Consider the following 27943-nt stretch of genomic DNA (forward strand, 5'->3'; position numbering starts at 1 on the left):
GAAAGTGCCAAGTGGACACGGATGTTGGTATCCAAATTCAGTCCCTTGCACGCAAAAATATCCAGCGGGACAAACTCTTGGAACATATAGTGAAAGCAAATCTGACTCCACTTCAAAAGTTTTCAGACCACAAAATCTATAAATATACCTAATATCAGACAGTACCAATATTCACATAGAAAATACATTCTTTAAACATATTTTAAAATATAGAGAAAACTAAATTGAAGATACAAGAATTAGAAATCTATAAATTAAAAAGTAAATTAGCAGCAGTCAGTATGCTAAAAAAAAAAAAAAAAAAACTAGTAACCTATGTAGGGATCCCCAAAATTGGCCCCCAGAAGGGTTCCCGTTTAGACAGGCACTAAAGGGTGGCCTCATGGGATTTGGACACCTAAAGGTGGTCCTAGTTGTTTTCGTGTGAAAAAGGGAGTTTTCCTGTAGTTCAGGCAGTGGCCACTGGGTGGTGTGTTACAATATAAAAAGGAAAGGTTTCCTGGTTCAGCAGGTTTTCCAGCCCGGGACCTCCCTCTGTTCAGAGGTTTATAACGGGTTAGCATCTAGATAGAAGTTAAGGAAGTAATAGCTCGCTCTAGGAGTGAGAGTACGGGCAGTCATCGCCCCAACAGGAGTCAGTGGGATTAAGATCCTGCACTACATCGCTGGAGTCAGTGTGTATAGTGTGCAGTTTAGGAGACTCCTAATCCAGTGGGTGCTTGGGCATGAGTACCGGGGTGAGGTCTCAAGGGGGTGTCCACTTGGCGGGAGTACCGGGGAGAGCCCTAGAGAGGGTCTTCTGGCGTGAGTACCGGAGGGAACCCCAAAGGAGGATCACTTGGTACCGCGAGTAGCCCCAGGGAGAGAGGTTCTCCAAAGGGAAGTGTGTGTGTGTAACCTGACATATAAGTGTGCTCCTGTATAACCTGCCTGTCTGCAAGTAATAAACTACATTCTACTGGTTCAACATCACCCCAGTGCCCTCGTCTCTTCATACAAGGAGGATCCTCACTGCCTGGTAAGCAGCTACCCCAAAGGGAAGGGGCAAGGTACCGGGAGTGCAGGGAGTCCCTGACCAAGGATTACAGTACAGCATCAAGTTCCCAAGGAGGGGAGTTATAGTTTCACCTATACCTACCCTGGGTGGAGGCACACCATTAAGTAAAGTAACATCTGTTTCCCCAAGTAAGCGGGGGCTTAGGACTCCTGTAGCGCCAAAAGTATCAGCAGGTAGCAGCGCTGTCACAAAAGTGGGCTACACCTAGTTAGTATGTGTGTGTGTGGGGGGGGGGGTGATAAGCCTGCTTTGCCTCGGGTGTGCCAGTGACTTGTTTATCACCCATGGGGCAAGAAACAAAGTACAAAAAAAAAGTGCTAACTAATTTTTAATCCTGTGTAAGGCCCAATGTTATGCCGTGCACATAACCACTTACTGAAGGGCAGCGATTTTGCACCTTTGCCAAATGAAAATGAGACTTGCTGTGTCACCAGTTTAAATTTCACTGCTGAATTGAATCTGAATCAATGAATGTAGTAAACACTACCTGCTGAATTATAATGATTCGTGCAGTGTTTTGTGAGAACTTCAGTTCAGTTAATTTCAGGAATGGTATTTTAGGACATATTCAGGTTTATGTAGTAAAAGACACTACATTTTCCCTTCCGCAAATGTACAAATTCCATTGCTTGAACTTACTTCCCTGCTGGACAGACTATGCAATGACTTTGTCCTATCTTGTCCTGATAGTACCCCAATGGGCAGGCTTTAGGCTCAGCGCTGCCAGTGGGACAGTAATGACCAATGGGGCAAATATGTTCTGAAATTATAAAAACATATGAAAGATTTATTTTAAAATCAAATATATATTTTAAAATCAAATATTCCCAAAATGGACGTATTTAGTATTTTAAAAAGTAAACTCAACCATGCACATTTATTTTTAAATTAAAAAAAATCCTACCTGGGGTCTGTGAATGGGCAGTCCCTGGTGGGCAGTACCATCCCTCATCACACAAATTTTCAGGAAAACTGGTTCCCCATTGGGAGCAATATCTTCCTGCTAAGCATGGAACACAATCTTGAAGAGACTGGGCTCCGTGAAAAGACGCAAATGTTCCTGTAGGTAATAAAAGGTGTTATGGACTGTAATGTAGAGAAGCCCATAAACCGCCAGAACTAACCTCTTAGGTGAAGAAGGAGAGCCCTGCCAACCCTGGTTTTTACCGACACCCTTTTTGGGCCTCAGAACTTTTTGTGACGGAGTTGACAGGGATCCTAAACACAGAAAAGGTTAATCTGAATGCACAGATCAGGCGAAGGCAAAGTCAGAGTCAAGCAATGGGTCAGTGGCAGGTAGCAAAGATTTGTAAGTCAGGGACAGGCAAGAGTCAAAAAACAGCAGGAATCAATATAATAAAGACTTTAGCAAAGTCAGGATAAACTTTTGGGCACCAAAACAAGGAGAGAAACGCTATTTAAATTTCTCGCTGAGTGGTGCCAGTGTCACTGCGCATGCGCATATGTGCTGCAAAATGAACATGCGCCGGAGTGCACCTATGCAGAGACACCTGGGGACTGGTGCTCCTAAAGGTAGGAATGTGCGCCGGTCTCCCGGTGCTCCTTAAAGTGATACTGACACCAGAAATCAAACCTTTTTTATAACATTGTCATAACATTGCCTTTGCATGCTATTTATAATTTTGCCATAAAAGTATTTGTCCAAGCTTTTACATTCCCTATCTGATCCCCCATGTTCCTCTATAAGGGGGCTGCCATATTTGTCCAGCAGGGGGCCGTTAGCATTAGAAGCTGTAACTGTCAGGCTGAGAAGGGACAGTCAGGCTGGCAAAACAGTCAGGTTTTGGGATTTCAAGTAACAATTACTTACAAAAGCAAACCTATCAGCAAAAAATGATCAACATGACCTATAGGCAACTTTTTATGTAGATTCATATTTTAAAAAGTTGTTTTTTCGTGTCAGTATCACTTTAAAAAAGGTAATTCTGTTTTTCCTATTACAAGGTATGGGACCCATTATTCCTGTTAGCCAGAAAGCTCCAAATTAGGTAAAGGTCATCTCCCATAGGCTCCATTATAATCAAACAATTCTATATTTCCCTGTAATAATAAAACAGTATCTTGTACTTGATCCTAACTGAGATATAATTAATCCTTATTGGAGGCTAAACACTCCTATTGGGTTTATTTAATATTTAAATTATTTTTTTGTAGACAAGGCGTGATGATTCAAATTACAGAAAGACCCCTTATCTGGAAAACCCAAATCCTGAGCATTCTGGATAACAGGTCCCAGATCTGTATGGCATAGAACAATGTTTTTACTCTTGGCTGCCAGGTAGAGCCTTTGTTAAGAAAGTGTGTTTTTACTCTAGGATTTAATACATGATAAAAAATTAGGTTCCAACAAACCTGGGGGACATGGTGATGGTGAAGGACTGCCTTTAATACAGTAATGTCCAAATGGACAAATATTGCCCATATTTCCATCCTGTGGGTTAGGTTCGGAAGAGCCTTGTGAACAATAATAGCCAGCATCACACAGCCCAGACTCATGTGCCCGTTCTATGGATGCGCAGTAATAACCTGATAATACAGCAACGGCAATAAAATGAAAATATTTCTCATCATTGTTCATTAGCTGTAACAACACTGATACGATTCAACTATTATGTACTACAGGCTGAAGGTATACTGTATCAAAGATAGTGGTAAGATATAACAGGCTCACTTTCTGTGCTTAGGAGGTGTCTGGGAAGGGTTTGGTATTTACCACAGTGCTTTGCGGAATTAATCGAACACTCATTTTTATGTACAATATCGGTTTCTTTTCATGCACTCCCATGGAGGTTGTAGAAGCTTGGCTAAGACTGTGGGTGGCCCATTAAGGAACAAACTTTACATAATGTATAAAATCTAGTTCTTAGCCTAGTCTAGATGGTCTGGAACTTTAATAGAATGTAGGTCTCTTTAACTGGCATAATTCCTTGTTGATTTAGGTGCAAAACATGCTCATAGCCATTTATTGTTATTTTGCCTGCACATTAAAGTCATGGGTTCAGTTCTGCAAACCTGGTGTACAAGGAGTGGGCAAAGAAGATCCTTGGGGACAAAAGGTTCCTGCTGGGCATATTCCACCATTTGTAGAATAAGGTTCATGTAATTTCTGTCCTAAAAGTGTAAATAAAAGGAGAGGGGGAAGTAATTTCTGCTTTTACGGGGCCTTCATTTACATACAGTATAGTTCAGTTACCTTCATCTTTTATAGAGTATAAAGGCTTTGCGGCTATTGACCCTGCTGGGCAAAACCATCCTGGTGCACATGGGCCATCTGGTCTTTCTGAACCAAGTTTAGAACAAAACATTCCTGGGGAACAGGTTAAGCAGCTGCTGACATCTTCTGCTCCTTCACGGCTACTAAAAGTACCTTGAGGGCATGGGTATTGAAATGCATATTCTGTCTTGCTTGGGCAGTAGTGACCTGAATGTATCAGAAAAGAAATATATACATTTAGTTACAGTTTAATCTGCAATATTTGTGTTATTTGTATTTTAAGCCAGACACACATGGGTCTATTGTAATGTATAATATATTCCCACAGGCCAAATAATTTGGTCTGCATTATTTGACCATCCATATGTCCATGGGCTCGAAGCATACTTAAACTGTGGCCATAAACATTCAGGTTTTAGTCTTCTTCCGATGAATGTTCAGATATCGATCATACGTTTAAATGCAACAATCAAACTACTATTCAGACTGAAATTGTAGGATAAAGCCTCAAAAAAAACCCCAAAAGTCGAGGATGTTCTGAATATGAAATAGTTGTCAGAGACCAATCGTATTTAAGTGACTTCCTGGAAATGCATTTTCCCAAGGATATTGCCAAATTTAATTGAAATGTGACCAAAATTTTCTAACCTGTCCGATCGACTAAACAACCAATCGCCATGGTACGAAAGTTATCGGGACAATAATTTGAAGTCCACACACTGTTCAAAACTCGTACAAAACTATGTTTTGTATGATTATATTGGTGTGTGTATGGCCAGCTTAAGTGTGTGCCAGGTTAATGCAGTTTAGTAGTAGGATTTTCTATTAGCAATAATAAGAATCAATGTAATTAACAAATTATTATAGGAATCTAAATGCATATGCATTGTCTACCTTATACAGTGTATTCAATTAAATTGGTAATTTGAGTAGCATGATATATATTTTCACAGTGCCTTTCTTCTGGTTAAATGTGTGCCTACCACTCAGATGTGTTAAATGTTGCTCACCAAGGTGCTTGTTCTTATTTTTTGTTTATTCAGAGGTGTTTAGTCACCATTGGACATAATTTATTGTGAATGTTATTTTGTGCACTGATTATGTCATAGGATTGTGTCACTTTCAACATTCTAAATTATAATTACATTTATGCATATCTCTGCTCTTTTTGCTAAAAATTTTGAGGACCCTTAAGATTTCTGCCACATTCAGGGTGGTAGCATCAGGGTTTCCCAGTGCCCTCGGGCATCCATACACAGGATTTAGCAGAAGAGGCATGAAGGATGCAATTGAGCTTGGTGCAACTATACAAGGAGCAAGGAGTGTGTTTGTAAGCAAGTAATATTAACCAATTATATAAATAGGCACGTTCCGTGACCGTCTGCACCCGTTTCATGAAAAAATCTACCAATGGCGAAACGTGGAAATTTTCCGCAAAACCATGTCTGTCAAATAATTGCACTTATCAGTAGTGAAACAGTGTATCTAATATATTTTATAACTATACTATTGATGAATATGCAATCACCTATGAATGCTAGGCATGTGCAAACAATCTGCTTGTGTTTGATGTATGCAAAGACATTATAGCTTCATAATTTCCAGAGCACCATACGTGGGTAGAGCATACTTTGCAATGCACATGAAGCATAGTATTTTGTATTTTTGTAGACCAAATTTACCCCATATAGCATTGTGGTGTGAAATTGCTGTGTATATTTTGGCACCTCTCTATTATCTTAAATTCCAAAAAAAAAAAAAAAATTTAACAACTTTTATAAAAAAACAAAAATAACATATCATTGTACCCGGAGGACACTTAGTTTTGCTTGATGCTCCAGAAAGACAATAGAATCCTGGTAGACATTCGGAACAGTTGCTTTGTCCTTGTGACTCAGCAAAAAACCCAGGATGACAAATTTGAGGTTTGTAGCTTCCCCTGGGACAGAAATGGCCTAGAGGGCAGGTGCCTCCAAATTCTGTCTCCTGTCACAAAAAAGTAAACTGTTATTAGAACAGCACATTTTTTTTCCTTTCCAGAATTTCACATTTTACATGGTTTATTGTATGGTCTCAAAAAGAACCCTTTAATTTACATTTTTGGGATGGGGGGGGGGGGTGAAAAACATCTTTCCTGCATTTTACACATAAAATATTCTGCAGAATCTGCTGAAATATTATATTTTTTTAAAACGTGATTTATTAAGCATTAGCTATTTTGTAATTTGTTTCCTATGGTTATTTCTCCACAGTGGTCTCCCAAAGAGATAACGTAGATAACGTAATGCAGCACCAGATATACAAATAATTTGGTATCATACCATAGAAGGATGTGGAGAAATTGACCCTCTAATACAAAAGAAGCCATCATCACAAATCCCACTTGGAGTGGATAATCCAAGTCTATCACAAAAATGTCCTGAAATGGAACAAAAAAATATTAATTAGGAAAGACACATTATTTGTATGTTTAATGAGCTTCATATATTTTGATTTACCTGGCTCACACAACACACAGTCTGCAAGCCCAATATTCCCAGAGGTATTGCTATAGGAGCCAAGAGGGCAGGGAATGGGACTGAAGGATCCGTTGGGACAGTAATGTCCCCAAGGACACATATTTCCCAGTATCCCCTGACTTGGTGCTGATGTCTCCACAGAGCCTGTGCAGTAATATCCGGCAGGACAAGGGCCCGACACCTTTGTCTGACCAGGTTTTTCACAATTATACCCTAAAAATAAAGCAAGATGTACAGTATGAATATGTGCATTCACACAATTGGCAACCACATCATTGTAACTGTGGCCAAGAGATCAGACAAATACCACTGGATACACACTTACCACTTACTAAATTTCTCAACTTTTTGGTTCTGTTACCTGGGTCACATAGAAAAGAAAGAACACAAATACCTGGAAGTTTGTGGTGGGGTATTCCCAATTTTATTGTGGCGCTCTCAAAACACAGGTTAGTATCAAATGTTTCGGACACTAGTATGCCGTTCCTCACTTGAGTAAGAGCACACTACTGTCCCGAAACCTTTGATACTATCCCGTGTCAAATAAAATTGGGAATACCCCACTGCAGACATGCAGGTATTTGGGTTCTTCCTTTTCTATTGGATACTTACACTGGTGAAAGAAGCGGCAAGCACAAATACCCTAATACCCATATCAGAAATGTTTAATTACCTGGGTCACATGGCAAACAATGCTCTATAAGATGTCTTCCTTTCTGAGGATTATATGTCCCCCTAGGACAAGGAAACTGTTCAGCAGAGAGAGTCCCTGCTGGACAAAAAAAGCCAGGAGGACACTCTTTTCCATCTAAAGAAGAGGTACTACTTGGGCAGAAGAACCTGCAAAGGAACAATAGTTGTAGTAGCAAGTTTATTCAAGTATTCAAGCAGTTTACAGTAGAAAAAAAAATAATGTAATGTATATTATTTTCCTAATGTGTTTCTCACCCCTTCATGCAAGGCCTGCATACACCTTGTCTTTCAAATGGATTAAAAGTTCCAGAAGGACAGGGCTGTGGAAGAGCTGAGCCCAAGGCGCAAAAATGTCCTAAATTTAAACATATTTTAATACAAAACAATGCATAATAAACACAAATGCACTCTACTACTAAGCTTTTTTAATAATTACCTGGAGGACAAGGTCCACCAGTCTGATCAACAGAGAACTTGTAAGAGGATGTAGAATATAATTTGCAGTAGAAACCCTCTAAGCACAGACCAGTTGGTTCAACAAGACTTGATGTGTTACAGTAATGTCCTGCTGGACATGGGGTACATTCATCCTGATAAAACAGAATATTTAGGTACATGATGTTGTAATTTGTTGTAGGTGATTAATAATTGCACTACTATGACATCTTTGCAACTAACTATTTAACAGTATTAATGTTAACTTCATATACTCTCACTAGCCATGTTAATATCTGTGAGTTCCAGTCTATATCTTCAGCTGCAATAGCATGCTCACAGCAGCACTTCAGCAGGATAAACACTGACCTCTCTTTCATTGGAAAGCATGGCAGCAGCCCTTTTATGAGCAAAAAAGCAGCAAGTTGACAGCCATTTCTCCTGAAACTAATACCTGTGCCTGCAATTAATGTCAATGACTGTAATGAATCTTGCATCAGCTTCCTTCTACTTAATTGTATCCCTCTTCTACACAGAATAGGTAGAGAGCCCCATGCTAAGCACTTATATGTGCAGGTCTTTAAAATTCAGAATGGAGACTAACACATTTATCATGAATATAGCACTACCTATGTATGTGACTGCTGTATTCAGGAGGGACTAACTGGGGCTTGCAGACATTTTTATTTATAATTTTTTATTATCACATTGACTCCTGTTTGTTCTGTCAATGTATTGTTCAACTGTACTGCATTGTGTGCACATGTAGTGCTTTATAAATAAAAATGTACGGACATACTGTAAATTTCCTTCAAAATATGGTTGCTATGTTCTAAACTGATTACCTATTACCACCTAAATTAAATATAAAATATCACAAACTTTAAAATCTTAAAATCCTACCTCAGAGAAAAGCTTTAATTTTGAACTATAGGTTCCAAGTGGGCATGGTATGGGTACACTACTTCCTTTTGGACAATAATGACCAGAAGGGCAGGGCCCACCTCTACCTAGTGAGAAAAAAAGTGTTAACATAACAAATAATAAACATTATATTAAGTTGGTTTGTTTGCTTGTACATATCATCACAATACACTGGACAATGCAGTTTATAATTGCTTTGTGGTTTCCATGAAAATTATAGTCACCCTGTCCTTTTTTGGATGTATTTTAGAAAATGTAAAAAAATAAATAAAAAATAAATAAATAAATATATATATATATATAAATATATATATATTTATTTATATTTATTTATTTTATATATATATATATTAGTGTATTAGTAATTCTGAGAAAAATGGTAGAAAATAATTTATAGCAATTTAAACATTTTTTTACCAAACTACAGTCTGTGAATACGTTTGGTTGACTTTTATAAGACTTTCTAAAAATAAGACTTTCCAAGACTGTATAAAATAACAAAAATAAAGAAATTAATCTCATGATCTCATATAACAACTATTTCTCCTTATTTTTTTTTTTTTTGTACAATGAACTTTTCTGCACTACCAGGTGAGACAGAAAGAGCTTTACCTGTAGTGATGAGTGAATGTTTTCGCCAATCATGAATTCACAGCAAAATTCTGCATTTTTTTTCAAAAAAATTCACCACGGAAGATTCGCAGTCACGTCAAAAAATTGCAGTTGCATCAAAAATACTCATGGGCGTGTCAAAAATAAGTTGCATTGCTTCAAATTGAGTGGATTGCATCAAAATAGGTGCAGTCGCATCAAAATAGGCAAGATCACGTCAAATAAATTGTGCGCGTCAAAAAAGTGTGTTTTGTGCATTTTTCGCCTTTTCGTGAATTTTTCCGAATTTTCACCAAAAGCTAAACTGGACAGATTCACTATCACTATTCACCAGCAAAAACTGGATATGGTAATAAGGTAAACAACTGGCTTTGGCAAATTGAGTAAAAATGAGTACCTGCAAAAAAATATTTATTTTGTAGTTTCTTACCAGACAATTCTTCCTCTGGATTTGGCAACTTGGATCCAGCTGTGCAGTAATATCCTTCAAAACACTCTCCTGTCACGTTGGTGGCATTAAGAAAGGAGCAGAATTTTCCACCATCACAAATTTTGCAGCCTGTGACACTTTGCAGTCCAGGCTCTGGACTGTAAGTCCCTGAAGGGCAAGGTTTTAAGTCTAACCCAGTGCCAAGCGGGCAGTAAAAGCCTAAAGGAGAAAGAACAGCATAATTAAAACTAGAAAGGGAAGATTGAGAACAAACTTCATGTTGGGTTGAAAAACATGAAGTCACTGAATGGGCTCTACCCACTTTCTCTAACCTTGGACCACAGTTATACAGTAAAAACCACTGTGCAAAGTTTGGGGACCCTGGTTTTAATAGTGTCTGCATGGCAGCAACTTAAATTTCCCCACTGAAAGTCAACGACATCTGATTGGCGGTTGGTGGCTCCACCCCCTTTTTCTAACCTGGAACTGCAGTTACCCAGTGACTAACTCTGCAAAGTTTAGTGGCCCTAGGATTAATAGTTAAAGAACGGCAGCAATTAAAATTTAAACTAATAAAAGTCAATAGGTGAATTGTGATTGGTGGTTCCGCCCACTTTTTCTAACCTTGAGTCGAAGTCACCCAGTGACAAACAGTGGGCACCCTGGCATAAATAGTTTGAGAATGACAGCATTTTAAATTTAAACCAATAAAATGCAATGGATGAAATCTGATTGGCTGTTAGTGGCCCAATCTACTTTTCCTATTTTTGAACTGCAGTCCCCCAGTGACCAACTTTGCAAATTTTGGGGACTCAGGCATTCATTGTGAGGCTGACAGCATTTTACACTTCACCATTGAAAGTAAATAGGTGAAATGTTATTGGCTGTTGGTGGCTCCACCCACTTTTTTTTAACTTTGAATGGCAAATACCCAGTGACTCTGGAAACTTTAACAACCCTGGAATTAATATTGAAATAATGGCATCAGTTTAAATATAAACCAATGAAATCTGATGGGTGGAAATGGATTGGCAGGTTGAATTTCCCATTGAAAATCAATAGGTAAAATCTGATTGGCTGTTGTTGGCTCCACCCACTTTTTCTCACTCTGAACTGCAGTTACCAGGTGACTAGCTCTGCAAAGTTTGGAGACCTTAGTATTAATATTTAAAGAATGGCCGCAGTTTAAATTTAAACATATGAAGTCTATAGGTGATATCTAATTGGTTGTTGTTGGCCCCACCCACTTTTCTAAACTTGTAACATAGTCACCTAGTGACAAACTGTGCAAAGTTTGGGGACCCTGACATTAAACATGTGAGAATGGCAGCAGTTACAATTTTCCCACTGAAAACAATGAAAGAAATGTGATTGGCTTTTGGCGGCCCCGCCCACTTTTTCTAACCTTGAGTACAAAGTCCCGCAGTGACTGACTGTGCAAAGTTTGCAAGCTCTGGCATCAAACCAATAAAATTCAATAGGTGAAATCTGATTGGCTGTTGGTGGCCCCGCCCACTTTTTCAAAACTAAAACTGTAGTCCTCTAGTGACCAACTGTGAAAAGTTTGGGGACCCTGGTGTTAATACTGTGAGAATGGCAGCAGGTTGAATTTCCCCATTTAGAGTCAATAGGTAAAATCTGATTGGCTGTTGGTGGCTCCACCCACTTACAAAAATACAAAAAACCTTAAATGCGTAGTCACCCAGTGTCTGACTATGCAAAGTTTGGGAAGCCTGGCAACAAACCAATAAAAATCAATAGGTGAAATCTGATTGTTTGTTGGTGGCTCCGCCCACTTTTCAAAACTAAAATTGCAGTCCCCTAGTGACCAACTGTGAAAAGTTTGGGGACCCTGGTGTTAGTACTATGAGAATGGCAGCAGGTTGGATTTCCCCATTGAAAGTCAATAGGTAAACTCTGATTGGCTGTTGGTGGCTCCGCCCACTTTTTCTTACCTTGAAACACAGTTACGTGGTGCCTAACTCTGCAAAGCTTGGGGACCCCGGTGTTATTACTGTGAGAATGGCAGCAGGTTGGATTTCTGCCAAGTCAATAGGTAAAATCTGATTGGCTGTTCACATCTCCGCCTACTTTTGGGCATCCAACAATCATCACATTTTCATTCAGGCTGAGCCCATGACGGTGTGATTCAAGTTTGGGGAGTGTAGCCTCAAAGCTGTAAGTTTGGCAGCAGTTTCAATTTCCCCATAAAAGTCAATGGGTATAATATGATTGGCTGCTGTTGGCCCCTCCCACTTTGCGGGTTAAAAAAAAAAAAAAAAACCCTGAATGCGTAGTCACCCAGTGACTGACTGTGCAAAGTTTGGAAAATCTGGCATCAAACCAATAAAAATCAATAGATGAAATTTGATTGGCTGTTGGTGGCTCCGCCCTCTTTTCAAAGCTTAAACTGCAGTTCCCTAGTGACCAAGTGTAAAAAGTTTGGGGACCACGATATTATTACTGTGAGAATGGCAGCAGGTTGAATTTCCGCCAAATCAATGGGTAAAATCTGATTGGCGGTTCACAGGCTGACCCCATGACTGTGTGACTCAAGTTTGAGGAGTGTCGCCTCAAAGCTGTAAGATTGGCAGCAGTTTCAATTTCCCCATTAAAGTTAATGATTAAAATTTGATTGACTGTTGTTGGCCCCTCCCACTTTGGGTTTGGAGCGGCGCCACAAAAAGATGGGGGGCCGGATCACTTAGAAAAGCACAAGCAACCTGCTCCGCTATAGGGCGAAGAAGTGTGGGAAGTTTGGGTGTTGTACCCCTAAAACTGTAGGAGGAGTAGCGTTTAGAAAATGGGGGCGCTAAGAAGAAGAAGAAGTGGAAGAAGCGGAAGAATAAGTATGTTGGGGTTTTCAACCCAACATAATTCATTTTATAGGGAACTTATTTGAGATATACATGGAAATATAATATGATGGCTTATAAAGCAATATTTTCTTATATCTACTTTATTATAAAGTTTGAGTATATACTGCTCATATTTTTGACATTAAAGAGGGCTTGAGACCAAATGGAGAAAACAGTGTTTTTCCATTCCACAAATATCATCTCATATTTTTGTTTTTTAAGATGCATTTATATCTATTCAATAATTTCTTTTTAAAAAAAACCATACTTTAGGGTTGATTCACTAAAGGTCGATAAGCGTTATTGCATGCTTTTTTGAGTTAAAATTGATGCGAAAAAAAAACAGGCGATTCGCTAAAGTATTATCGCATGTGTTAAGTCGCATACCGCTTGCGTTAAATAGCGCGCAACCAAATAAGTTTATTTTAATGCATTGCGTTAATTAGCGCATAGAAATAGTATTACCGCATGATTCACAAATACATATGAAGCGTTAAACGCGCTAAATATTGCATTAGTCTATGTGAAAATTAACACATACTTGGGGCAGGCGGTAATTATAGAAAAGTACAGTTCATGAGCTTTTGGCAACACAATATGGATTTTGCAGTGTTATTTATTCAAGTATGTGTTGGCCCTAGAGTGATGTAGCCTCCAGTTTGTGGGGAAATAGTCATTTTCAGAACAGTAGTTTTCCGAAAGTGTATGGTTAATACACTAATAATGGCGTTTTTTCACACGCGGCGACAATTTATGCGTGTTGCGTCAAATACCGCACACAAATGGTCTTCGCGAGTTAAATAACACAAACAAGCATCGCATCAAAATTAACGCAAGTATCCTTTTAGTGAATCGTGCGTCAAGTCGCGATATAAATAGCGCTCGTTTTAATGCACTTTAGTGAATCAACCCTTTTATGTTTTATAGAAAAAATGAAGTTATGTGGTTGTTGAAATACAACAAAGTAAGAATGGGTCATTTGACCGACGTTGCTCTTAAAAGAGTCAGAAGTGTTGAAACTGCAGTCAAACAGTGTAGTTAGCTGTACTTAGTCTCAGCTGTAACTCCAGAGATAAAGCAGCAGGATGAATATATATTGTTTATTCCTGACCATTTAGTATTTTTTTCTGTTTCATAGTCATGCAGTTATTTATAAATGTCATTAATTACCTCCAGGACACAGCTGGGATGCCGACTCTGCTATGCAGAATCTACCACTAGGGCATGGTAAGCACTTGGTTGCTCCACTTTCTGGCATATAGGTTCCAGAGGGACATGGCAGAGGACTGGTAGTTCCCAAAGGGCAGTAGTGTTCAGGTGGGCACACACCACCAAAAACATCAAGATTTGGAGTTGATGTTTTAGCTCCTATTAAGCAATAATATCTGAAATCCAAATGTGAATAATACATATTTAAAACAGTTTTAAGCCTCATGGTAGATTATTTCTGTTCCAGTCTTTTTTTTTATGTGAACTTTGTGAATCTCCGATATTGAAAATGCTACAGATTTACTTACCCAGGAGTGCAGAGTCCTGAAGGAGATGTTTTTCCAGTTGCATTACAGTAATATCCTCCTGGGCAATCTTGGCATTCCAATAGACTCCCAATACCTTCTAAAGCTGACCAGGTACCAAGGGGGCAAGGTTGTGGCAGTTGTGTTCCTAGGAGATATATTTTATTAATTGCAGTTCATTTAGGTAGTAAACCAACTATGGAATTATTTGCTTTACCTGCTGTACAATAGTGACCTGGAGGACAGACAACACCAGACAGTCCATCCCTTGGGTTTTCTTCTTTAGCACCATGTTGACACCAGTAACCAGGAGAACATTCTCCTAAAAGATATAAACATAATAATTTTATAGGTAGTAACTTTAAAACAGCTATGTATATATTTTTTTCATTACCTGAGGGTTTAGATAGCCCTTCTCCTTTACAATATTTTCCAACAGGGCAGGTAATACACTCAGTAATGTTCTTCAGACCAGTCCTAGCTCCATAGGTTCCTGCAGGACAGCTAAACTGAGTTCCATATTTTGTTCCAGTAGGGCAAAAATACCCCTGTAGGCATATGTATTGAGTTAAATCAATGATGGGTTCTTGCCTGCTATCACAGTAATACCCTAAAATACAAAAAAGAGGCTTGTTGGTAACACCATACAATGTATGCCTGAAAAAACATTTATTTTCCTGAGAGAAAATAAATAAATAAAATATAAAACATTAAATAAAACCAATAGAATTAGGTTTGTATCCACCAATATGGATTCATGCAGATTCATCAGTTACATGATGGTCTTCTTAAAGACAAATATGAAAATCATTTTTTTTTTTTTTAAATTAAAATTATTTCCTTAAGATTGACTCTATTGAAGATTGGCCTTCCTGTAATTGTTTACTGGCATCATACATACTTTAACTGTGATGTGTGTGACAAGGCTACACATATCTTGAGATTAAAGAAGTTAATAGGGAAAAAAAGGAAAGCTTTTAAGAAATATAAGTCAGAGGGGACAGTAGCTGCGTTCAATGAATATAAACACTATAACAAGTGTTGTAAAACAGCAATCCGGAAGGCAAAGATAGAAAATGAGGAGCGCATTGCGGCCGAGGCCAAGACTAACCCCAAAAAGTTTTTTAAATATATTAATAGTAAAAAGATGCAGGTTGAGGGTGTGGCCCCATTGAGTTATAGTAACAATATGGTTACAGCGGATACAGAAAAGGCAGATGTGCTTAACCAGTTCTTTTCTTCTGTGTATACAGTAGAGGAGCCAGTGGGCCAAGTCCCACCCAATAGCTTCACTGTTGCCTCAGCTCCAACTACACAGTGGTTGGCACAGGATATGGTGCTTAAAGGGTTACACACGATAAATGTAAACAAGGCACCTGGGCCAGATGGAATACACCCTCGGGTACTGAGAGAGCTAGGGGGAGAATTACAGTGGCCCTTGTTTCTGATATTCTCAGACTCTCTTTCATCAGGTATGGTACCTAGGGATTGGAAGAAGGCGAATGTCATTCCCATATTTAAAAAGGGAGTAAGATCTCAGCCTGGCAATTATAGGCCTGTAAGTTTGACATCCATGGTGGGCAAGTTATTTGAAGGCTTGTTAAGGGATCACATTCAAAATTATGTACTGGAGAATGCCATTATGAGCAGTAATCAGCATGGCTTTATGAAGGACAGGTCATGTCAGACCAATTTAATTGCTTTTTATGATGAGGTAAGTAAGAAGCTGGATAGTGGGGATGCAGTAGATATAATCTATTTGGATTTTGCCAAAGCATTTGATACCGTTCCCCACAAACGACTGCTTTCTAAGCTAAGGTCTATTGGTCTTAGTGAAGTCATTTGCACATGGATAGAAAACTGGCTACAGGATCGGGTACAGAGGGTGGTTGTTAATGGTACATTCTCTACTTGGAATAAGGTCCTCAGTGGGGTCCCTCAGGGTTCTGTACTGGGTCCACTTTTGTTTAATTTGTTCATAAATGACTTAGGGGAGGGTATTATGAGTAATGTATCAGTGTTTGCAGATGACACAAAACTCTGCAGACCAGTCAATTCTATCCAGGATGTGACATCCCTGCAGCAGGATCTTGACCAACTGGCAATCTGGGCAGCTAAGTGGCAGATGAGATTTAATGTGGATAAATGTAAGGTCATGCACCTGGGATGTAAAAATATGCAAGCCCCGTATAACCTTAATGGAACTGCACTAGGCAAATCCATAATGGAGAAGGACCTTGGAGTCCTTGTAGATAATAAACTTGGCTGTAGCAAGCAATGCCAGGCAGCAGCTGCAAGGGCAAACAAGGTTTTGAGCTGTATTAAAAGGGGTATAGATTCACGGGAGGAGGGGGTTATTCTTCCCCTTTACAGAGCGCTGGTAAGGCCCCATCTAGAATATGCTGTTCAGTTTTGGTCTCCATTGCTCAAACGGGACATTATTGAGTTAGAGAGGGTCCAGAGAAGGGCAACTAAGCTGGTAAAGGGTATGGAAAGTCTCAGTTATGAAGAAAGACTGGCCAAGTTGGGTCTGTTTACACTGGAGAAGAGGCGCTTAAGAGGTGACATGATAACTATGTATAAATATATAAAGGGATCATATAATAACCTCTCTAATGTTTTATTTACCAGTAGGTCCTTCCAACGGACACGAGGGCACCCACTTCGTTTAGAAGAAGGGAGGTTCCATTTAAATATTCGGAAAGGTTTTTTTACTGTGAGAGCTGTGAAGTTGTGGAATTCCCTCCCCGAATCAGTCGTGCTGGCTGATACATTATATAACTTTAAGATGGGGCTGGATGGATTCTTAGCAAGTGAGGGAATACAGGGGTATGGGAGATAGCTCTCAGTACAAGTGAGGGAATACAGGGTTATGGGAGATAGCTCTTAGTACTAGTTGATCCAGGGACTGGTCCGATTGCCATCTTGGAGTCAGGAAGGAATTTTTTCCCCTCTGCGGCAAATTAGAGAGGCTTCAGATGGGGTTTTTTTGCCTTCCTCTGGATCAACTAGTAGTTAGGCAGGTTATATATAGGCATTATGGTTGAACTTGATGGACATATGTCTTTTTTCAACCCAACTTACTATGTTACTATGTATTATCAGGGGCTACAGCATGAACATTGACAAAAGCTACTAGGCATGAAACCCCTCTATAAAACACAGAACCCAAATTAATCCCTTTCCTTGATAAGAGTTAGAAAACTAGAAAGGGAAGTTTGAGAACAAACTTCATGTTGGGTTGAAAAACATGAAGTCACTGAATGAAATCTGATCTGTTGTTGGCTCCACCTACTTTTTCTAACCTTGGACCACAGATATATAGTAAAAACCACTGCAAAGTTTGGGGGCCGTGGTTTTAATAGTGTCTGAAAGGCAGCAATTTAAATTGGCTGTTAGTGGCCCAACCTACTTTTCCTATTTTTGAACTGCAGTCCCCCAGTGACCAACTTTGCAAAGTTTGGGGAGAAAATTGTGAGATTGACAGCATTTTACACTTCACCATTGAAAGTAAATAGGTGAAATGTGATTGGCTGTTGGTGGCTCTGCCCACTTTTTTCTAACTTTGAATGGCAAATTCCCAATGACTAACTCTGGAAAATTTAACAACCCTGGAATTACAACTTAAATAATGGCATCAGGTTGAATATAAACCAATGAAATTTAATGGGTGGAAATGGATTGGCTTTTGGTGGCTCTGCCCACTTGTTCTAACCCTGAATTTGTAGTCAGTCAGTGACTGACTGTGAAAAGTTTGGGAACCCTGACATAAATAGTGTGAGACAAGTCAGCATTTTAAATTTAAACAAAAAAAATCAATAAGAGAAGTCTGATTGGCCCTGTGAGAATGGCAGCAGGTTGAATTTCCCCATTGAAAATCAATAATCTGATTGGCTGTTGGTGGCCCCACCCACTTTTTATAATGCTGAACTGCAGTTACTTGGTGACTAGCTCTGCATATTTTGGGGACCATAGTATTATTATTTAAACATATGAAGTCTATAGGTGAAATCTGATTGGCTGTTGTTAGCCCATCCCACTTTTCTAAACTTGGAACATACTCACCCAGTGACAAACTGTGGAAAGTGTGGGGACCCTGACATTAAACATGTGAGAAAGGCAGCAGTTAAAATTTCCACTGAAAACAATGAAAGAAATGTGATTGGCCCATTAAAAGTCAATAGGTAAAATCTGATTGGTTGTTGGTGGCTCCACCCACTTTAAAAAAGAACAAAACTGGAATACGTTATCACCCTGTGACTGACTGTGCAAAGTTTGGGAACCCTGGCATCAAACCAATAATATTCAATAGGTGAAATCTGATCGGCTGTTGGTGACTCCTCACACTTTTCAAAACTAAAACTGCTGTCCCCTATTGACCAACTGTGAAAAGTTTGGGAATCCTGGTGTTAATTCTGTGAGAATAGCAGCAGGTTGAATTTCCCTATTGAAAGTCAATAGGTAAAATCTGATTGGCTGATGCTGGCTCCACCCACTTTTTCTATCCTTGAACTGCAGTTACCTGCACAAGCAACCTGCTCCACTATAGGGCAAAGAAGTGTGGAGTGTCTGGGTGTTGTACACCTAAAACTGTAGGAGGAGTAGCGTTTAGAAAACGGGGGGCGCTAAGAATAAGAAGAAGAAGATGAAAAAGCAGAAGAATAAGCCAAAGTTGAAGAACAGTATGTTGGGTTTTTCAACCCAACATAATAAAAAAATTTCTGAACAGATATTATTCTCAAGTGTGAGTCAAATAAAAATAAGACCTATATTTTATCTGGCATGTAAAGGTTCAGAAATAACCTCTCAGTCTAATTTAATAAAAATCACTTTTTATATTATTCAAGACAGAAGCGCTATTCTTTGAATACTGGACTCACTTGGATTTTAATCCTTAGATTAAAACATTGAGACTTCCTTCTCTGTCCCTATTACCAATTCTTACTGGTGCTACTACTGTCAACTACTGAAGGCCACAGCTTCACAAACTTATCATCATGAAAGTGATGGTTATACATAAACCCATGCAACAAAAAGTAAAATATAACAAGTAATATACAAGTAGCTTATTCAAGCATTTATACAGGTAAGTGCACGTCTACTGTACAGGTGTGGGACCTGTTATCCAGAATGCTCGGGACCTGGAGTTTTCCGGATATGGGATCTTTCCGTAATTTGGATCTCCATAACTTAAATTTGCTAAAAATCATTTAAATATTGAATAAACTCAATAGGCTTGTTATGCCTCAAATAACAATTAATTATATCTTAGTTAGGATCAAGTACAAGGTACTGTTTTATTATTAGAGAAAAGGGAAATCATTTTTAAAAACTAGAATTATTTGCTTATAATGGAGTCCATGGGAGATGGCCTTTCCGTAATTCGGAACTTTCTGGATAACGGTTTTCCGGATAAGGGATCCCATACCTGTACTAACAAAATCACACTCATTATAGTTAAGAAGTTACTTTAGCTTAGTAAATAACCTTTAGTGTTTCAAACTTTTAATACAGGGGTCCCCAACCTTTCTTTGTAAAAAGACTTGGGGAGCAACACAAGTACAAAACATGTTCCCTGAGGTGCCAAATAAGGACTGTTATTGGTTATTTGGTAGCCCCTATATGGACTGGCAGCCTACAGGAGACTCTGTTTGGCAGTACATCTGGTTTTTATGCCTCCAAAACTTGCCTCCAAGCCAATAATTCAAAAATAAGAACTTGCTTTAACCCTTTCCCTGCCAACGATGTAGCTCCTACGTGCGGGCATAAAAAGACGTTAAGTGTCAAGCACGTAGGAGCTACTTTTTCTTCATCTTGCGCTTTTTCTCGGTGCTTAATCAGAGTGCAGAGAACAAGCGCAAGGTAAAGAACCCCCTAGGGAACGAGCACAGGGGGGTAACTAGTGGCCCCTGGGGCGCAATCGCCCAGGGGCCCCATAGGAAGAGCCACATACGTAGATTCTACGTGTCTGTTTTTATCTGCTCTCCCTCTCCCTTCCACCGCTCCCCTCTCTGCTCGACTGCAGCTGCTGTCCCTGCGTCTCCCCTGTCTCACTCCTGCAATCTCCAGCTTCTGACCTCAAGTAAGTGCCAGACACACACAAACACACAATTACAAACTTATTACACTAATACACATTTATATTTCCACTTAAACACACACATATACATTTTTTGGGGGGTTTCACACATTCACAGCACTCACACTTTTGCCTAGTACACACTTGTAATTTTTTTTTTTATCGCATCGTTTTTATTCTTGCCTGAAAAAAATGTTTTATTGCCATTGCGGATAGCGTATTCGCTAACCGCACTGCACAATACCTTTTGTGTATTATTTTGGTGTTTTTATTGCATTTTCTGTGAATTTGGTGCATTTTTATCCATTTTATTGCATTTTTATCCATTTTATTGCATTTTCAGTTATGCATAGTTGTTGTTCGCTTGACTTTGTCTGTAAAACTAATTTGCCCAAGCCAAAATACTCAAACTGCATAAAAGCATAGCTTTGTAGTTTGCAGTAGAAAGATGTTTTTACTCATTTTTGTTTTGTCAGAATGTGTACTTTCGGTAAATGTATGGTTTTCTAGGGTCTCCATACTGTTAAGGGGTCTTATGGCACATAATACACATACCGGGTGCAAAAACGTCACTAGCTGGAGCGTCATTTGTGAAAATTCACATGCACTATTCCTGTACCCCGTATAGTTTGGTAAATCTATGGATATAGGGCATCAAACTGTTCAGTAGACCTCTGGTGTTCCTATTTGGGGTGATTTGCCTTTGTATGCAAGAAATTGTGTGAGATAAATGCGGCAAATTGTAAAATTTTTAGGCGATTTTCTGAATTGTCATAGAAACCACTAATTTTAGGAAAGCTTTGCAGATTGGTACTTTGGTGTAGAAAGGACTCTTTACCCAGGTTTGATTTGTCAGAACTTGTTCTTTCCAAAAATATATGGTTTTCAGGGGTCACCCTACATTTCTGCAGTTTCTATCCAACATAAAACTGCCATGTGTTTATGAATTAGGTAAAGGTAAGCCATGAAATTAGTGCACACAAGGTATATTTTGTGGTCTCTAAGTGCCATGTGCTTTGATAAACCTATGTACAGAGGGCATCAAACTGTTCAGTAGACCTCTGGGGTTCATATATAGTGTGTTTTATCCTGGTACCTAATAACCTATATAAAATAAAATGCTGCATATTGGAAGTTTTGAGGTGAATTTTGGAAATGTCATAAAAATTGGCAGACTTTGGAGTAGAAAGACATGGGTACCCATTTTAGATTTCAGGGAATGTGTACTTTCCAAAAATATATGACTTTCTGGGGTGAGTGTACTTTTTACTAGCTTTATCCTACATAAAATGATGTAAATGTGTTGATTTTGCAGAAGCAGAAATTACAGAAATGATAGATCATATGGGGGAATGTTCATATTTTGGCCCCTACATGCCACATACTTAGGTAAACCTATACATATTGGGTATCAAACTGTTCAGTGGCCCCCTGGCGTTCAAATTCAGGGTGTTTTCTCTTGGTACCTAATAATATGTGGGAGATAAGATGATGCAAACTGGAAGCTTTCAGAGGATTTTTGGAAATGTTATCAAAATTGTCAACTTTAGGAAAGCTTTGCGGCTTGGTACTTTGGAGTAGAACGACACGGGTACCCATTTTGAATTCAGGGGAATGTGTACTTGTGTGTTTATTTGCAGAAGCAAGAATGACAGAAATGATAGATCATATGGGGGTATGTTTACATTGGGGCCCCTACATGCCACATACTTAGGTAAACCTATGCATATAGGGCATCAAACTGTTCAGTGGACCCCTGACGTTCCTATTTAGGGTGTTTTATCTGGTTACTTTATGACCTGTAGGAGATAATATACTATAAACTGGAAGCTTTGAAGCGATTTTTAAGAAATTTCACAAATTTTGATAAAAACCAATAACTTTAGGAAAGCATTGCAACTTGGTAGTTTGGAGTAGACAGGCAGTTCTACCTATTCTGGATTCCCCAGAATCTGTTCTTTCTAAAAATGGATAAATGGATAAATCTAAAGTATGCAGCTTTCTGGAGCAGTGCTTTGGAAATTTGGTAGTGTACTGCTGGGAGTTTTTTTATCTATACAAGTGAGAAATCTCCATAAAACTATATATTTTTGGTATTGGCACGCTCAGGAGACATGGGACTTTCCAAATCAGTTGTATTTTCATGCATACAATAATTTTTGTTTCTGGTGTTTGTGTTTATATAATGGAAAATTATTCTTTTTATTCATTTTTTAGACATTTAGAAGCCTATATCTTGTTACAGAGTTTTAATTACACAAAAATTCCACCATATTTTGAAAGTTTAGGTTTTCTTGAAAAAAATTATATATAGTTTTCCTGGGTAAACTAAAAGTCCCCCTGAGGAAAAGCCCCTAAATTGAAACAGTGCAAAATGTTCAAAAACTGTCTGGCAGTAGAAGTTCCACTTTGTTCAAAACGGCTGGCAGTGAAAGGGTTAAGGCTGCTGGGGGGTTGGAGAGCAACATTGTTGCTCATGAGCCACTGGTTGGGGATTACTGCTAAAATACATCCTCTTTATTTCCATGCAAACCAACAGGCAATGGTATTACATTTACTCATTGTAATTACTATTATCCTTTTATGGCATCATTTTATACAAACTTGTTTTTGTTAAAAATAATAACCACCATCACTTATTAGTTTAAAAAACTCAGTTATCTACATTTATATAGCAGTTTTGGGAAGTGTCCTATGATAAACACAGTAATATTACACTTTTGTTTAAAATATGAGGCACTGATTAATTTAAAAAAATCTTCAAATTTTTTAGTGGAGGTATCCTTATTCCATGCAGTTTTCATGATAAATAGCTATAAACACTCCTATTTCCTTGTAATTCCAGTGGCAAATAATGGCACTATTTCTATGCATTATATAGTGTTATTGCAGCCCTTACCAGCTTCACATATTTTACATATCCCTTGCTTCTCTTCATTTTGATAGAATCCTGGTTCACACACAGTAGGCGTAGAGCTCCCTTCTGGACACCTGTGTCCCTTTGGACATGGAAAAGCATTTTTGGTGCTTTGTCTTTTTGGACAGTAATACCCTGTTTGTAGAACAAGCAATATTTACTCAATCTTTAAGATAATATATAAAATAGATATAAATATGCAGTACTTTGATACCCTTGCCAATGGTTATGCAATTAGCTGAAACAACAGAGAGAGAAACTTGGGGGCCGATTGACTAAAGGTCGATAACACTTATCACATGCTTTTTTGCTTTAAAAAGTGCGCGAATAATTAAGTACAGATTCATCAAAGTCATTTTGCATGTGTTAAGGCGCATATCGCATGCGCAAAAACACGCAAAGCGTTATTTCTATCGCATTGCATTAATTAGCGAATAGAAATAGTACTAACGCATGATTCACAAACTCATATAAAGCGTTAAACACGCAAAATATTGCTTTAATCTGTGCAAATATTAACACCTACTTGGGGTAGGCGGTATTAAACAACACTGCGGTTCGGGAGCGTTTGACAAGACAACATGGAGTTTGCAGTCGGATTTTTTTAAGTATGTGATCGCCCTAGAGTGATGTATCCTCCAGTTTTCAGGGAAATGGTAATTTTCAGAAAGGTTTTTGAAAGTAATGGTTCCTGCATTAATATCGCACGCAGCGAAATATATCGCGCATGGCAGAAAATAATCCACACGGTGGAAAATACTGTATGGAATCGGTCATCGTCAGATAAATAATGCAAAGAACATCACACATCACTTCTTAATTATGAAAAGTGTCCTTTTAGTAAATCGAGCGTTAAGTTGCAAAAAATAAGAAGTGATAAACGCATGCTATAAATAGCACTCGTTTTATCGACCTTTAGTGAATCGACCCCTATGTCTAGTATTAAGAAAGTAATGCAACAATGATCCATGATAGGAGCAGGTCTGATCCAAAATCAGAATGGGAAGGTTCCTATACTAAAGAGCCTACACTAGGTCCTGCCTTTTATAGATGTTGCAGAAGCCATATAGCTAAAAGTTATCCAAAACGTATTCAAAAGCTTAATTACAATCAATATGAATAAATAAATAAGAAGTTTCTCTTTAATGTTCCAAAAAAGGAACTGCTTTAATATCAACTTAATTTAATTAAAACATCCGCCATCTGAAAAGTATCCATCTGCCAACCCCAAAGCTGGATATATCAGGTACACATGGGGACACATTAGGCATTAACAAGTGGTACAAGATAGAGCAGGGAAGAGGGTCAATTGAGGAGGACTAGGGACAGTTGAGGCAGGGCTTTACTGTCCTTTATGGATTTGAGAGACAAAACACACCCTGGTAGCTGCTGACTCACAGTGACAGTATATTTTCCTTAATTCCAGTGCCATTGCAGCAATCTAAAGGGGGCAATGTACCTGACACAACTGGGGGCAATGCATTAAAACGTATGTGTAATGGGTTCAGAGAAGATGCATGCGCACTCAACAACAGAACACAGAGTAAAACAGGATTCATAGAGGAACACACCAGTTTTTTGTTGGGCACACAGGTTAAACAAACAGAGACAGACTATGTGGGAGGGAGGAAATGATACATATAATACTCATTTGGAGGAAATACAATTCCGCAGTCATATTAGCCTAATCCACCAAGGGATAAAGGAGTATGCGCAAAGGATTGAAGTCCACAAATTGATTAAGTACGGTCACACAAAGGGAATTCCACACAGAGATAGAAGCATCAGCAAGTTTGCCACCTCTGATATACACATAGAGGCTAGGTACAGAGCCATTTGTTCAGTTCATGTGCACATGGTAAGAAATCTTATGGACAAAGGACCCAGAACTGCAATTAAAATGGGAGGGAAAGCTGGGCAGTACTAGGAGTTCTGTGCTATAACGGAACACATTTGCACTTTAACTTGAATCATACGTTTTTGTGATGAAAATCTTTATTTATCATATGCTCAGTTATTTAGGTCTAAACACAGTATTGATTTGTTTGCTATAGTGGCAAATAGTGATGGGCAAAATAATTTGGCACGTCTCATGAAAATCATCATCAACATTAAAAAATTGTCACCAAAAATTGACAAATTTTTTTGATGCACCACAATTTCGCCGTTTCCCAAAATTTTTTCGGCAAAGCGAAAAGGGACAGATTCGCTCATAACTAGTGGCAAACTGCCTTACATTTCTGAGTACCAAACAGGTGACCCTGACACTAAGGGGCACATTCATGAAAACACTAGTTCGAATCCCGAATGGGATAAATTCGTATTGGATACGAAAATTTCTGAAGATCACAAATATCACGAATATGCTTATGAAAAAATCATATTAGTCATGATAATATCGTATTGGCGATCCAAAAGTCATAAAATTTTCATACCGAACGATTGTAAACAGCGGGGAAAACCTTTCTGATTTTTTGCGCAAGCATACAAAAAAGTTGCGCAAGCATACGAAAAAGTTGTGCGAGCACCGAAAAAGTCACGCAAGCGGTGAAAAATTCTACGAAAATGCTCTTGGAACGTTCGAATGAACGTTCCGAGCATTTGTGTCTTAGTAAATCTGCCCCTAAACATTGGAGCCACCTCTTACCTTTCCCACAGACTATAAATTCTAAGTTTCCTCTAAAGTTGAAGTAGTTTAATAGTGAACTGCCAAGGCTTCATCTTTTGTTCCTTTTTCCTTAACCTGCTTTTTTTCATTTACCTTCCAAGCACAGTCCAGAGGGAGAAGTCCGTCCAGTTCCAAAACAGTAATATCCTGGTGGACATGGTTTGCACTGTGACTCATTACTGAGACCATAATCACTAGAAAAGGTACCTGATGGGCAGAGTTCTGGGCGATATGAGCCTGTGACTGAGAGCAGAAAGCAGTAAGTGTGTATGTGTGTGGCTTCTAAGCAAATTGACATTTTTATAATAGTTGGCAAACAGAGGAATTATGTACTGTATGAATGTAATTTTACTTACTGCAAAATGTCCCTGGAGGACAGATATCACCATAGGTTGCATTTAAGGGTTTTGTACTTTTAGCTCCTCTGGTACAGAAAAATCCAGCACTACATTTACCAGATGGGGCAGAAAGTCCTATATTGCATGAACAGAATAATTATACAAAAGATCACTGTAAATATACTAAATTGTATGCAAACAAAAGTTGATAATAACATTTTTTAATTTATTTAACATTAAAAAAACAAAAGGAAACAATCAAATATATACTGGCTATATCTAAAATTGGCAAGGGTTTCTTATGCATCAGCATGCAATTTAGGGAAAATCTTTAGAGAGAGAGAGTTACATTTCCTACTACAAATAATAATTGCAATCATAATTAAAAGAAAACAACTAATTATAAATAACATCTTGGGTCAAGATACTAACTACCAGAATAAACATGCTTTCTATTCCAAAAGGTTAAAACACAACTGAAGAGGGTTCTGGGAAAACTGATACTGATATATCTATATATTGATATTTTTTACAAAATATGTTCAAAAAGTTTAACAAACAAATACTTCCTCACCTGCACTCTCACAATAAAACCCAGGAGGGCAAGTGAGAGGCTCTGAGGTTCCTGTGGGGCAGTAAAATCCGGGTTGACATTTCCCACCTGTGGCAGTAGCTGGACAGAGACAGTTAGCACTGGTATAATTATCCAGATCAAAGGGTTGAGGAGTCCAAGCAGCATAAACGCAGAACCACCCTAAGAAGACAAGACAGTGTTCTTTTTGTTTTTGGAAAGAACATTTACTAATAGACACTAGTGGCCAAATTAGAAAGTCTACTAACCCTCAGCACTAAGCAGGCATTATGTAGTTACTGCATATATATGTATATCCTAAGAAAATGAAGGGAATTACTTTAGCTCTACTGTTAATATTATTCTTTGGGGGAAGGAGGGTAACAATATTTATTGTGTTATCTCTATGAATAAAAAGGTACAATAACTTCAATCTTTTTAAAATTTGTAAAATTCTAAAATCATTTATAATTTGTGCAATCTGATATTCTGATATCTAAATCATTATTTTTATATACCCTTTACATACAATAAGTATCACTGGAAATTGAAGTATTTCGTATACATTAGCCATAATATGTGTTAAGCTAGTTTCATATATTCTTAAAGGCAAGATCTTCTAACTGTTTAATTTAATTGACTTACCAGGATCACATTTGCCAGACACCATGCTCAGACCTTCAGTGCCACAATAGTGTCCTGGCAGACAGGAGAGACAACTATCCAAGCTTTGTGTATTTGGATCAGGGTTATAGAAGCCACGAGGGCAGGGAAATTGAGTTGCATGTTTTGTTCCTGAAATAAATAAACAATTGTATTTTGAAAGATATTGTAAAGGCTTCATATACAATATTGCATCATTGATTGTTGTTGGTTGAGAATGCCCTTAATGGTGCTGATAACAAGTATTACTTGTAGCCCGCTAAGCACGGGAAGCTCAAGGGGCAGTCAACTGTAACTGGAAATTTACCACTAACAACAACTGCATTTTGTTCTCACAATTTCACATATGAGAAATGTTGCTTAGCATTTCTCCCAATTTTCTTGGGTATAAATTACTTGTTGCTTGAATTTTCTTGAGTTTGAAAATCCC

Source organism: Xenopus tropicalis, chromosome 7, assembly GCF_000004195.4.
Source record: "Xenopus tropicalis strain Nigerian chromosome 7, UCB_Xtro_10.0, whole genome shotgun sequence".
Lineage (NCBI taxonomy): Eukaryota > Metazoa > Chordata > Amphibia > Anura > Pipidae > Xenopus > Xenopus tropicalis.